We start from the raw sequence: 14,336 nt of genomic DNA, 5'->3' as shown, positions 1-14,336 counted from the left end.
ATGGATATGATGGTGTGCCTCTACCTTTTCTATCTTACCAGTATTTCCTTTTACTTACTAAACTTTACTTTCTATCTTGCTGTACTTCTATGTATTTTTTTATTTTTTTTTTCTTTTTTTTTCCTACAGTTCGTAAATATTCCTATTCTTACGTATTTCTATTTTTTTTTATCTATTTCTATATGGCAGTCTTTTCTACATCACAGTGCTTTATCCTTGTATATCTATCTTGTTATATTTTCATCCTCCTATCTTAGTTTTTACTGTCAAAATTTTCTATTACAGGGCTTCTTATCTCTTCAAATTTTCATCTTTTGTCTTTCAATTTTTCTATATGTCTACCCTTTACCATTTATCTTCTTCACCTTCACTTCTCTGCCTTTTTATGTTTCTAATATTTTATCTTACCATCTTTCATTCCCTTCAGCTTTCTGTATTTCTTTCTCATTTTTTTTTTATTTTTCCTTACTAAGATCATTACCACTAGTTGAACCTGTAAAATCAGCACCTCTCTATCTTTCTATTTTTTTCCTATTTTTAAATTCTACCGAGATACAAAATTTATCTTTAATCTTCTTTATTCTTCAGTTTTGTTAGAAAAAAAGAATTTTGTCCTTGTACCTTTCTGTTTATTTCTATTTTTTTTTTAAATTTTCCGTTTCCATATGTTTTTTTTCATTCTTTTTAATTTTCAATTTTCCGTTCCTTCTACATTTCTATCTTTTCACCTATCTATCTCTCTGTTAATTTGTTTTTATGTCTTTCTAACAATTGGAGAAACACCATTTACGAGCTGCAAATCTTCCCAATAAAGCTAATAATAATTTCTATCATTTTACCATTTATTTTTCAATGTTTCTACCATTCTAAGTTTCTACATTTGAATTTACTTTTTTTTTTAATTTTTTATCTTTGCACCTTTTTAAGATTATTGCCGCTTGAAAAACCAGCAATGACGTTTAATCTGTCTATTTTTTTTGTATATTTTTCATCCTACTGTCATTACAGGACATTTTTTTTATTTTCAATATTTATTAGAGAAACAAGCTGACATTCTTTAACTTGTGAGAACCTTCTTCTTTCCGTTTTTTTAAATTTATTTTTGTACATTTATATCCTTCTGTCTATCTTTTTCGTCATCATTGCAATTATCATTTTTCTTCTATTTAAACCTTTTCACCTCTTTGTCTTTCTATTTTTCTGCATTTTTAGCATTCTACCGTTTTATTTTCATTGTTTCTACCAATCTTTATTTCTAAACATCAATCTTTCTGTTTTTCTGTAATATTTTTTTTTTCATTTTTTTTATCTCTGTAGTTCTTTGTGTTTTTATTTTCATTTTATAAATATTTTTTTGTTTAAATATCTTTGTAAAATCTTTCTTAGTTTTATACTTTATCTTTTTCTGTCATGCAATCCTCGTCTATGTCTTCCAAATTCTCAATATTTTTATCTTTTTATCGCAGTATTTTTAGTTTTTATATCCATCTTTTCCAGAATTTTTATTTTTCTATATATTTCTATCTCTTCATCTTAATATACTTATATCTTTCTATTTTTTTATTTCTCTATTTTTATTACTCTTTTTCTATCTTTCTATCTTTTTGTCATTCAACCTTTCTATTTTTCTATCATTCTATCTTTCTATCTTTCTAACTTTCTATCTTTCTAGCTTTCTAGCTGTCTTACTACTATTCTATCTTTCTGAATTTTAAGCATTCTATCGTTCTATCAATCTTTATTTCTAAACATTTATCTTTTTGTTTTTTTTCTGTATTATTACTTTTCTATCATTTTGTCTCCCTATCTTTCTGTGTTTCAATCTACATTTTCAACCTTATTTTAATTTTTTTCAATATATCTTTGTCAAATCTTCCATTCCTTTTATATTTCTATTTGTTCTCTTTCTGTCTTTGAATCCTCGTCTCTCTCTTCTAATGTCTCTATTTTTTTCAATTTTTATATGTTGTCCGTGTATTTTGAATACTTCTATTTTTTCCAATATTTTTATCCTTTTATTCTTCTATCTATCGATCAATATTTATTTATATTTTTCTAACACTCCACCTTTCTATCTTTCTAACTTTCTGTGATTCTATCTCTGTTTCTATCTTTATTTTTTTCTATCTTTCTAGCTTCAAAGCTCTAAAGCTTTCTATCTTTCTTTTTTCTATCTTTCTAGCTTTAAAGCTCTATAGCTTTCTATCCTTCTAACATTCTAGCTTTTTCTATTATTCTATCTTTCTAGCTTTCTAACTTTCTATTTTCCTATCTTTCTATCTTTCTAGCCTCCGATCTTTCTAGCATTATAGGTTTCTAGTTTTCAAGCTTCCTAGCTTTCAAGCTTTCTAGCCTTTCTAGTCTTTGAGCTTTCTAGCTTTCTATCTTTCTAGCTTTCCAGCTTTCTAGATTTCTATTTTTCTATATTTCTATCCTTCTAGCATTCTTGCTTTCTAGCTTTCTATTTTTCTATCTTTCTAGCCTTCTAGCTTTTCATCTTTTAAGCTTTCTATCTTTCTGACTTTCTTTATATCTAGCTTTCTAGCTTACTTTTTTCTATCTTTCTAGCTTTCTAGCGTTCTAGCTTTCTACCTTCTAGCTTTCGAGCTTTCTAACTTTTTATTTTTCTATTTTTCTTTTTTTTAGCCTTCTAGCTTTCTAGCTTTCTATCTTTCTTGCTTTCTAGCTTTATTTTTTTTTCTATTTTTCTATCTTTCTAGCCTTCTAGCTTTCTAGCATTCTAGCTTTCTATCTTCCTAGCTTTCTATTTTTCTATCTCTCTTTCTTTCTAGCTTTCGATTTTTCTAGATTTCTTGTTTTCTAGCTTTCTAGTTTTAAAGCTTTCTAGTTTTCTAGCTTTCAAGCTTGCTAGCGTTCTAGCTCTCTAGCTTTCTATTTTTCTATCTTTCTATCTTTGCATGTTTTTAACTTTCGATCGTTGTATCTTTCCACATTTCTATCTTTCTACCTGTGTATCTTTCTTCTGTCTTTTCGATATTCTATGTATGTATCTTTTCCTTGTCTTTCTATATTTTTATAATCTTAAATACCATTCCCTCTGTATTTCTATCTTTCCAACACTTTGTCTTTCTATCATTCTGTCTTTTAAGCATCCTGCCTCTTTCCTTTCTAGGTATCTACCATCCTTTCTTACTTTTCATAACTTTTTTCTATCTCTCTGTGTTTCTATATTTTTATAATTTCTCTCTACCTTTCTGTGTTTTTTTATCTCTACCTTTCTGTGTAGTTACCCGAGAATCTGTCTCTGTCTCATTTTTGTTACATACCTTTGTCAAATCTGTTCCTTTTCTAGTATTTTTTTATATTTTTTTCTCCTTTTGATTTACAATCTAAATATCGGGATTTCGATTTCTCTATCTTTTTTTGTTACTTACCTATTTTTTCTTCTATCTTTAGATCTTTCTATCCCTCTATCTTTCCGTCTTTGAAAGTTTCTATTTAATTTCTTTTTGTTTTTCTCTCTTTTGATTTATTTCTTTTCGATTTCCTAATTTGTTCTCTCTCTTTTTCTAATTTGACGCAATTTTTCTATCATTTTTAGTGGATAGTTTCACTTTTGATTTTAACTCTCATTTCCCCCCGAAGGCGATTCTTCACCTTCAACAATTATCAAATATCCGCCCGAAACGAAAGTGAAAAAACGGGAGCTTTTGAAAACGACAGCGAAACGTCTGTCGTTGGACAGACGGACGACCACTTGAGACACCAATTGTTGTATTGTAGGTAGTTGTAGTGCCATCGCCATTCATCGCCGGCGGACCGTTTCGTGTCGTTTCTCTAGGATTTTTGGCGTTTTTTTTTTCGAGTTCTTCCGAGAAATTTTTCCTCTATTCAAGGAAGCGGAAAAGCGCTTCCAGGTGTCACTTGCTTCTTGGATTTCTTTCCCTGTGCGCGCTGCTGTCGTGTAGAGTTCAAGTGTCGTCATCATAAGCTTTTCCGGAGGGGGGAATCGGTCGTCCTCCTGAGTCATTTAAAGACTGACTGGTGTAATTGGAAAGTTTGTGATTTTTTTTTCGAGGGACGTCAGGAATTTTTCCCCACCTTGAGGTGGATGACTCTTTCTCTTGATTTTTTTTTCGGACGGAGGTACTTGTGAGCAGAACAAGAACCGTGTGCATCTAAGGGTGTATCAGGTGGCGTACATCGTGCGCGCGATGAAGACCAGGGCTCAAGAACGACGATGACAACGACGACACACGAGACGGACGGGAAAAATAATTGAAAGAGAATTCATTAAGACTAATGAAAGGAAGTGGCGTGAGCTTTCCTGCTGTGATGTACGATTTTTGGGTTTTGTTTTTGTGGATCAGTGATGAAATCTTATAGTGAAGAAGAGAAAAGCTTCATAAAAAAATCAGGTGATCAAAATATCATGAATAAAAAAAAAACAGAAAAGTCAGGAAATATCACCAATATCATGATATTATTGAGATTGTGAATATTAGGATCACAATACTTTATGCGATTAGTAAAATAAATAAGATCACAAAAATCAGCTGTTAGTTTGAAAAACCAAAATCAGCATTCATCTGTAATATCAGTGATATCAAAAACATCAGAGATTTCAGTGATATCAGTGATATCAGTGATAGCAGTGATCTCAGTGATATCAGTGATTTCAATAATATCAGTGATCTGATATCAGTGATGTCAACAATATCAGTGATATCAGTTATATCAGTAGTATCAGTTATATCAGCAATATCAGTGATATCAGTAATATCACTGATATCAGTAATATCAGGGATTTGAATAATCAGTTACATCAGTGATATCAGTGATATCAGAGATATTAGTGATATCAGTGATATCAGTAATATCAGTGATATGAATAATATCAGTTATATTAGTGATATCAATAATATCAGTGATATCATTGATATCAAAAATATCAGTGATATCAGTGACATCAGGAATATCAGCATAATCAGTGACATCGCAATAGTCACATCCTTAGGTGTCTAGATCCTTTCCCACCGACGACGGCTCCCCATGTTCACTTTTATTTTTCGGGAACGGAAATTAATTTTAGAAATGACTGTGTGTATGCTCCTCGATGTCAAACAACCAGCGAAAGCTGGAGAACGAAGGGAAGGAGTTGTTCTGGCGCGAAACCCCGAAGCAGGAGTCAACGACCCTTTCCGGCTTGGCTCTTGCCCTTGCTTCCTTCCTTACTGCCTCAGACTGATTCTCATTTTTCCGAACAGTGGGATTCGTTTTAACTTGCTTACTACCGGAGGAGAACTTCCTTTCGCTTTTGGGTGCCTGACTTGGTGGGCGGCCACGCCCAGGAAGGAGGGGTAGAAAGCTCGTCAAGTGTTTCACTTGGTGGTGGCTTTTTCCGCTGATGACATGTGCCGCCACCAAGGCAAATAATCGATGAAGTTTGCGGTTGTTCAGCAGCACACGCCGCCGCCACAACTGTTGCAAGGAACGGATCCGGTCGCGAACGCGGAATTTACTGGCGGACGACGAGATTTAGAAGAAATTTTCCACACCAAAGTGCAAATGAAAACGCTGCTGGCTGGAAAGGAAGGAGGACGGTGGAAATCCGACCAAATTATGGTTTCAGCAAGCTTGGTTTGACACTAAACAACAGCCAGTGGTGGTACCAGTAGACGGACGAAGATGGCGGCGAAGAGGGGGAGCTGTAACCGTGACTAGACGACATTTCTTTCGGTGATTCAATGAATATTTACACAAATTTGGAGCTCCCGGGATGGCTGGAATATTAGTTGAACACGTCATGAGACGAAAAAGGTAAGGTGGTAAGTTGAGTTGGGAAATTTATGGGACGGAAAATTTAGGTCAACTGACGAAAGACAAATGGCACATAATTTCCATCATTTCTCATTCCCCATCTCTAACTAACAATCACTTTTATCAGTTCTATCACTAATATCACTTTCATCATTCATATCACTCTCATGATTTCTATCAGTTCTATCACTTATATCACTTCCATCACTTCTATCATTTTTATCATTCCTATCACTGATATCACTCCTACGACATCTATCAGTTCTATCACTTATATCAATGTCATCATAGCTACCGTTTCTAACACTGCCAGGGATAGGAAATGTCATAAGAATGTCATTTGTCATTTGTAAGAAATGTTTATCGACAATATAATTAATTTTCCATAACGAACTCCCATTGGGAATTGGTGATGTAAACGGACAGCAATTACCACTGAAAGTAGTACAAATTGAAAAATTTCATGACATTTTTATTTCACGAAATTTCGTGACATTTCCCATTTTTGATGGGATTCTATCGCTCTCATGATTCCTATCAGTACTACCACTTTCGTAATTTCCTTCTTTTCTGTTACTTCTGTTACTTTGATCGTTTCATCCAGTTCTATCTGCTTCTATCAGTTATATCAATAACATCACTAATACAATTTCTATCACTGTCAGGGATTTGATATGTCCTAAAAATGTAATTGTCTTTTCTTCTAATGTCTTTGTCCCTGATGTGAAATGTTTATTGACAACATCATTGATTTTCCATAAATAACCACCATTATGAAGTGGTGATTTAAACGGACAGAGGTTTACACCGGAAGTGGTGCAAGTTAAAAATGTCATGACATTTTTCTTCCAAGAAATTCCGTGACATTTCCCACCTTTGATGACTGTTACCACTTTCATGATTTCTATAAGTACCAGTAGTGTCATTGAGGATACTCCAAGTTACTAACTGAGTAACCAGCTCTTGAAAAAAAAAACAAAATAATTTGCTATCAGTACCAGCACCCAAGGATTACTCTACAAAATTCCCCGGAAACAACTCTACGGGCTCTTAAAAAAGTTCTCTCGAAGATTCATACCTAAATTTTCTCCAGGGGTTTCTAGAGTTCCTAACAGGGAATCAATACAGATATTTCATAAGCTATTTTTCCAAAATTTCTCAAAAGGTTATTTTAGAAAATCTTGCAAGGATTGCTTCAGGAATTCATCCATGAATTCCTTCAGAAATCTTTTAATAGTTGCTTCAGAAATTCTTTGAGGCATTTGCACATAAATTTATCGAAGGATGCATTTGTAAAACAAGTCATGAATATCTTCAGACATTACTCCATGGATGGAAAATGTTTCTGAGAATTTAATAAACATTCTGCTAGGAACACCCGGGAAAATTCCGGGTGAAACGGTCAAAATTTGGTCACAATTTTTTTTTTCATAACTTTAGACTGCGTACACCAAAACAGCTGATTTTTGGACCAGTAATGCTACATTATATGTTGCTTATACCATAAAATTTTCATCAAAATCGATTAAATATTCAAAAATAGGTCAGTAAAGCACAATTTTGATTATATAACTACCAATACTGCTACGATTTTTATCAAAATTTTACAGTATAATACTATTATAAAAATATATTCTTAGTAAAATTTTCATTTTGCATGAATACTTTCAAAGTTGTAGCAGTTTGAATATGAAAAAAAAACTGATCGGGTGCCACTTAAGCAAATATAACTTTGTAACGGCTGGATCAAATTGAATGAAATTTTTACACAACAGTTTGATATGTATACTTTACATACAGATTTTTTTTTTATTGAAATTGGTTCAGTATTTCTGGCTCTTTAAATAAAAGAGTAAAAATGTGTTCTTATTTTTTAATCCTCTTTGTACAAAATCTTAAAATTGCAGTTTTCAGGATTCATAATATCTCCACAAATACTAAACCGATTTTGATGATAATTTTATGGTACAAGCTACATATAATGTAGCATTACTGGTTCGAAAATCAGCTGTTCTGGTGTACGCAGTCTCAAGTTATGAAACAAATTGTGTGACCAAATTTTGACCGTATCACCCTTGACATGGATTTCTTCCCGATTCATTTAGAATTTTTTTTTATAAAAATTCATCAACAAAAATTTTTACGAATTCCTTTCGAAAGTTTTTTATTAACATTTTCCATGAATTTCAGAATTTTCAAAAATTGCGCTAGAATTTCATATAGAATCTACCTCTAGAGGATCCTCCAAAAATTTCTCCAAGAAGTCCTCCAGTAAATCTTCCATGGGTTTGCTCAGGCATCCTTCACAAAATCAAAAGTTTAGATTTTTTCAGAAATTTCTTCACGGATTTCTCTAGAAAATCTTCCTCACACTTTTTTAAGAATTTCTTCAGAAATTCCTTATGAGATACCTACCAAAATTTGTCCAAGGGTTCCATCAAGAGATCTTCTATGGATTGCTTTCAAAATTGCTCCTTGGATTTTTTCAGAAGGATCCCATCAGAAATTTTCTTGAAATTTTCTCCAGAGATTTATTCAGGAATTCTTTTACGCAGATTTCCATGAGTTCCTTTTGAAACTTCGCCAAAGATTTCTCAAAAATTCTTCTGGGAATTCCTCTTGGGAAACACGTCCAGGAATTCCTTCCAGAGATTTCTTCATAAATTGTTCCAATAATTCTTTCTTAAAATCTTCCAGGGATTTCATCGAAAAATCTTCCATTCATTCAAAAAATCGTTCAGGAGGTCCACCAGGGATTTGCTCAGGAATTACTTTAAGAATTTTATTGAAAGTTCCCGCTAGAATGAGTCTAGGAACTTCTACAGGGATTCATCCAGAAAATCTTGCAGGAATTCTTCCAGCAGTTTATACAGAGATTCCTTCAGAACTTCCTGCAGATATTTCTCCATGTTTTTTTTTCATAAATTCTTGCGGCTTTTCCTTAAATATTTCTAGAAATTTGGTGAGGTTTTTTTTCAGAGATGTTTCCTAAAAACTTCAACAGGAATTCTTTAAAAACTAGGGTGACGATGGGTATTATCAGCAGGTTTGTACTTTTCGTCATTAGGGGTTTTTGTTGGTCAAATTTCCTGAAACTTGGAGGTATAATTCAGCTTGGTTGGGAAGTATTTGAGACCAACTCTGAGTTCAACAGCTTAAAAAAAAAACACCCCATGACGAAGAGAACAAAATTGCCGATAATACACAACTTTCTCAATCTCAAGTTTTTCTCAAAGCATATTTATAAAACCTTATTTAGGCGTTATTTTTTGGGAATTTCTACAGGATTTTTTTAAAGAAATATTTTCACAAGCATTTTTTTCATAAAATCAAAAGTTTAAAATCCTCCAGATAGATAGATGTCTTTATTAAAAAGATTTCCAGCCCAAGACTGGCTCATCTCTTAATTTCTCCAGAAATTACTCCATGGATTTCTTTAGAAAATCTTTCATATACTTATTTGAAAATTTTAATTAAGGTTTTCTTTAGGAAATTCCTTGAAGATTACATAATATTGTTTCCGAGAAATTCCGCCCAAAAATTTTCCGGGGAATTTCTTCAGGATTCCGAAGGAAGTTTTACAAAACTCCCTGCTGGAATTTATACAAAAAATTCCCGGTGTTTTTTGCAGATTCCTTCGAAAGATCTTCCTGATTTTTTTACAAAAAATTTACTGGAGATGTCTTGAAAAACTACTTCCAGATTCTTGAGTTTCCCTGCTGATATTTCTTCAAAAATTTTCCCGGATTTTTTCCGATTTTCCTCTGGAGATTCATTCGAAAAGTTGTTCCTGAAATTTTTACAGAAATTTTGCTGGAGATGCCTTGAAAAATTACTTCAGAGATTCTTTCGGAAAATTCCACTTGGATTACTTCTGATATTCCGTCAGGGATTCTTAAGGGATTTCTTCAGAAATTTCAGTGCGAGATTCTTTCAACTATTCTGTCATGGAGTTTCACAGATATTTAACGAAAAATTTCATTTAAAACCCTACAGAGATTCTTTTAGGAATTCTTCTAAGGGTTCCTCTAAGAACTCTATGAGAAATTCCTTTTGAGTTTCCTATAGATTTTATTTTGAAAATTTTCTCCGCCAAAAATGTCTCCAGGGGTACCTTCAAAGATTCATGTAGGGATCGTTTCAGAAATTTCTCCAGGGGTTTTTTTTTTCAGCAGTTCTTCCAGAAATTGCACAAAACTGCTTGAAAGAATTCTTTTAAGGATCTCTGAAGAAAATCCGAAAGACATCCCTGGATGATTGTCTTAAGAAATCCCTTCTCAAAAAAAAAAAACTCCTTGTTATAACTTTGGAGATTCCTAGAAGTAATTTTTTGAAAATTTCCTGGACGATTCTTGGACAAAAAATCCTGAGAAAATGCCTGAAGAAACTCCTTAAGACACTTCTCAAATTCTTAGAAAAAAAAATCTTGAGATACTTCCGAAAGTTATTTCAAGAAAAATTGCTGGAGATATTTTAGAGGAGTCTTACAGATACCCGCGCAGAAATTTCTGAAGGAATCTATTAAAAATGTCTGTCAACATTCCTGCAGAAATTGCAGGCGAGGATACTGGTGGAATTGTTGTATAAATCCATCAATGCATTTCTGAGAGATTCAAAATTCTGAATAAAATTTTTGAAAAAAATCCTGCAGGAACAATAGTATTAGAGAGCATCTAAATGAATTTCTAAAAACATTTTTTTTCAGAACAAATCTTTGAAGGAATACCTGGAAGACCAGGAGAACCCTCCGCAGGTATTCTTAGATGGATGATAATTTCTTTGAAATCTCAAGTAATGGTAATTTCTGTAGGAATAGTTGAGAGAATCTTTGGAGAAATTTCTAAAGCATCCTCGGAAACAAATGAATACGAAAGAATACCTGAAGTTAGGTCTGAAGCAATACCACTCTAAGCAATACCTGGATGAGCTTCTACAGAAACCTTTGGAGGAACTTTCAGTATCTCTTGATAATTTTCTAGTGAACTTCTAAACAAATGCCAAAGAGAATCTTTGAATATATGGAATAAGTTTCAATGAAACTCTGGAGAAATTTCAACAATAATTCCAGAAAAAGTTTCAGGAAAAATCTGCATTTTTAAATGAAACCCGTGGAGGAATTTTTGAATGCATCTCTGAAAAAGTTTCCGAATCTCTGTCAATTTTTTTCTTGGATATGAAATTCTGGCGAAATTCTGATAGGGATTTCTTACAGAATTTTTTAAGAAAACACATGCATGAGCTTCCGTAACACTTCCTGAAGTAATTTCCTAAATAATCGCTAAAGGAATCCCAGGAAAAATGTCTGAACAAACCTTGATTGGAACCCTCTAGGAAATCTTGTAAGAATCTTCTTTCTATAAAAAATCGGAAAAAATTAAATAAAAAAGAAAATCGGGTTAAGTACGGTTCCTTTGAATTCCACTAAGAATTTGCATCCTTTGACAGATACGTTTTTCGACCTCAACTGTAAGGTCGTCTTCAGTGTCTTGTACTTGACTCGACTGAAGAGATCCATCGCATTCTACACGTCTTATTCATCTTAGGTAAAAATAATAGGTAACTTAATCTAGGTAGTTTTTTTTTCTTTTTTTTTCTCCCGAGCATGCAAAAACTTAAAAAATATCTATATTAACCTCCACCATAGAATAGGTAAAATTTCCCTCCACCACCGAATAGGTAAACAAAGTTCATGTATCACAGGTACATTTTGAGACGCACGCCATACGAGAGTGCTTAGGGGGTAACAATTTGAAAAGCCACGAACTTCCATTGCCTTGATCCTTATTCAACAGCGTGTTAGGCACCTGTTTGTATATCTCTAGACTCTCAGCAACGTCCAATTTCCAAGGTTTACCTAAGATGAATGAGACGTCCTTACAGTTGAGGTCGAAATACGTATCTGTCAAAGGATGCAAATTCTTAGTGGAATTCAAAGGAACTTTGAACTCAACCCGAAGAAAATCATGAAAATTTCAATAATTTGAATTGGCTGCTATCAGTATAAGAGGCGCTAGGATTTGGAAATATTAAGAAACCATAACTTCTATCGGTTCATCAGTTATATTAATAACATCACTGCTATTATTTCTATCACTGTCAGAGATGCGAAATGCCATAAAAATGTCATTCTGTTATTTGCAAATGTGTTTGTACCTGGTATGACATGTTTATCAAAAACATAAATAACTTTCCGTAACTAACCATCATTAGATGATGTAAACGGACAGAAACTTACACTAAAAGTGTTGAAATATCGTAATATTTTCACTTCATGAAATTCTGTTACATTTCCAATTTCTCATAGCTGCTATCGCTCTCACGATTTCTATCAGTGCTATCACTTTTGTCACTCCCATCATTTCGATATTTTCTGTCACTACTATAACTTAGATCAATTATATCATTGCTCTCACTTCCATGATGTCTATCAGTTCTATCAGTACTATCATTTCCATCACTTCTATCAGTAATGTCAAAATTGAAAAATGTCATGATATTTTCATTTCATGAAATTGCGTTACATTTTCTCATTCTTGATCACTGCTACTGCTCTTATGCTTTTTATCAGTACTTCCACTTTTATCACTTCCATCTCTTTTATATTTTCTGTTATTTCAATAATTCTTCTGTTATCAATAACATCACTGCTTCCATTTCTATCACTGCCAGGGATAGGAAATGTCATAAAAATATCATTTTGTTACTTGATAATGTCATTGTGCCTGGTAAGAAATTTTCACCGACAATATAATTAATTTTGCGTAACTAACCACCATTATGAATAGGTGATTCAAACGGACAGAAATTTACACCGAAAATGGTGGAAATTGAAAAATGTCATGACATTTTCTTTTCATGAAAATCCGCGACACTTCCCAGCTTTGATCACTGCTATCACTCTCAGTACTATCACTTTTGTCACTTCCATCACTTTTAACTTTTTTTGCAACCTTAATCAATTCTATCTTTTCCATCACTACTGTCACTCCCACGATTTCTATCAGTTATATCAATAACATCACTTCTACCATTTCTGTCACTGCCAGGGATGGAAAATGTCATAAAACTGTAATTTTATTACTTGTTAATGGGAACAACATTAATTTCATATCACTAACCACCATTATGAGTTGGTGATGTAAACGGACAGAAATTTTCATTAAAAGTGGTGAACATTAAAAAATGTCATGACATTTATTTTCTCATGAAATTCTATCACTTATATAATTTTTATCAGTTCTAACACTTCTATTAATTCACATCTTCATTTTGTCTGTCTTCTACATTTTAACGTCAATCTTCTTTGTTCGATCTCCCACATCTTGTCTTATTTTTTACCATCTTCTATCATTTTTTGAACCCACACTGACTTCTGTGATGACAATTTCCCAATTCCCCAATTCCCACCATAATTCCTACCATCAATTCAAGCGATTAAAGAGCTCCTGCCAACCATCATCATCATCAGTATTCTAATTAGCACCGCGTTAATGTATCGACGAATAATTGGACTCCTTCCATCTCATCAGCGGCCAGAACCGCACCGTAAACTGAGGATCCAACACGTGTCCTCCCTCCACCGCACCATGGAATTTCTTCAGCAGCCATCGCCGATGGAACGGAAAGGGGGAAAACACCATCGTCGTCGGTCGGGCACTTCCCGGAAAAATTCCGGCGGCTCATGAATAATTTCCACCAATTTAGGCCTCTCGTTTTTTTGCACTCGGCTGTCGCATGCCCAGGTTGTTTGTGCAAAAAAAAAAACATTCAACAACAAAAATGAACTGCTTGGGCGACTGGGTAAGCAGATACTTGAAGGACGACAGCTCAAAGCTCATCCGGTCCAAGTGGAAATTAGATAAATGGAAACATAAACTTTAGGAAAACGCAGACCAAGAATTTCCCATACGTGACACTAGTAAACTCGATGAAATTCGTTTCTAGCAAGAACATTAAACATAGATCATCACCGCACTTGTAGACATGAAATTCGAAATTGATTAATCCGGTGTCTAAGTCCCCCGCCAAGTCTGCTTCGCGATGATAATCATGATGGCGACGACGACGGTGATAATACGGCAACAACAGTCAGCAGCAATCATATCTGGCTGAGCCCGGGCGTCGCGTCGTCTCAACGAGAAACTCTAGACTCTCTAGTCTAGAACGTTTCATTAGAAAATTTCGATCATTAATTATTAACTTCCCTCTCCGACGACGACGACGCCCTCGGCATTTAGCAACAGGCGAGCGGATGGAGCCTATTACGAGACGATGTCATGCTAGCATAGAATGCACAATAGATGATAGGAAATTTGAGATAGAAGATAGAATGACATTCATTATAGAAGACAGAAGATTGAGGAATGGCAATGCACATGGTTGTAAAATGTCATTTTGATATTTTTTAATTTCACTGCCATAACTTATCAGAATCATTGACAGTTGATGCCCACCGATGAAAACTCGCACAGGAAATAATGGAATTGAAAAATGTCATGACATTTTTATTTTCATGATATTCGCTGATATTTTCCATCCCTGAAAGTCTTAAAATG

General features: G+C 33.8%; 1 protein-coding gene across 4 annotated transcripts in view; it reads right to left on the bottom strand.

The window, feature by feature from the left end:
- The window catches only part of LOC109418953 (GATA zinc finger domain-containing protein 10), a 567,982-nt gene that overhangs the window by 278,499 nt on the left and 275,147 nt on the right, over nt 1-14,336 (bottom strand). The window lies entirely within an intron of this gene.

This window comes from Aedes albopictus, chromosome 2, assembly GCF_035046485.1.
Source record: "Aedes albopictus strain Foshan chromosome 2, AalbF5, whole genome shotgun sequence".
In the NCBI taxonomy this organism is placed as follows: Eukaryota; Metazoa; Arthropoda; class Insecta; order Diptera; family Culicidae; genus Aedes; species Aedes albopictus.
This window is presented reverse-complemented; position numbering and strand designations above follow the sequence as displayed.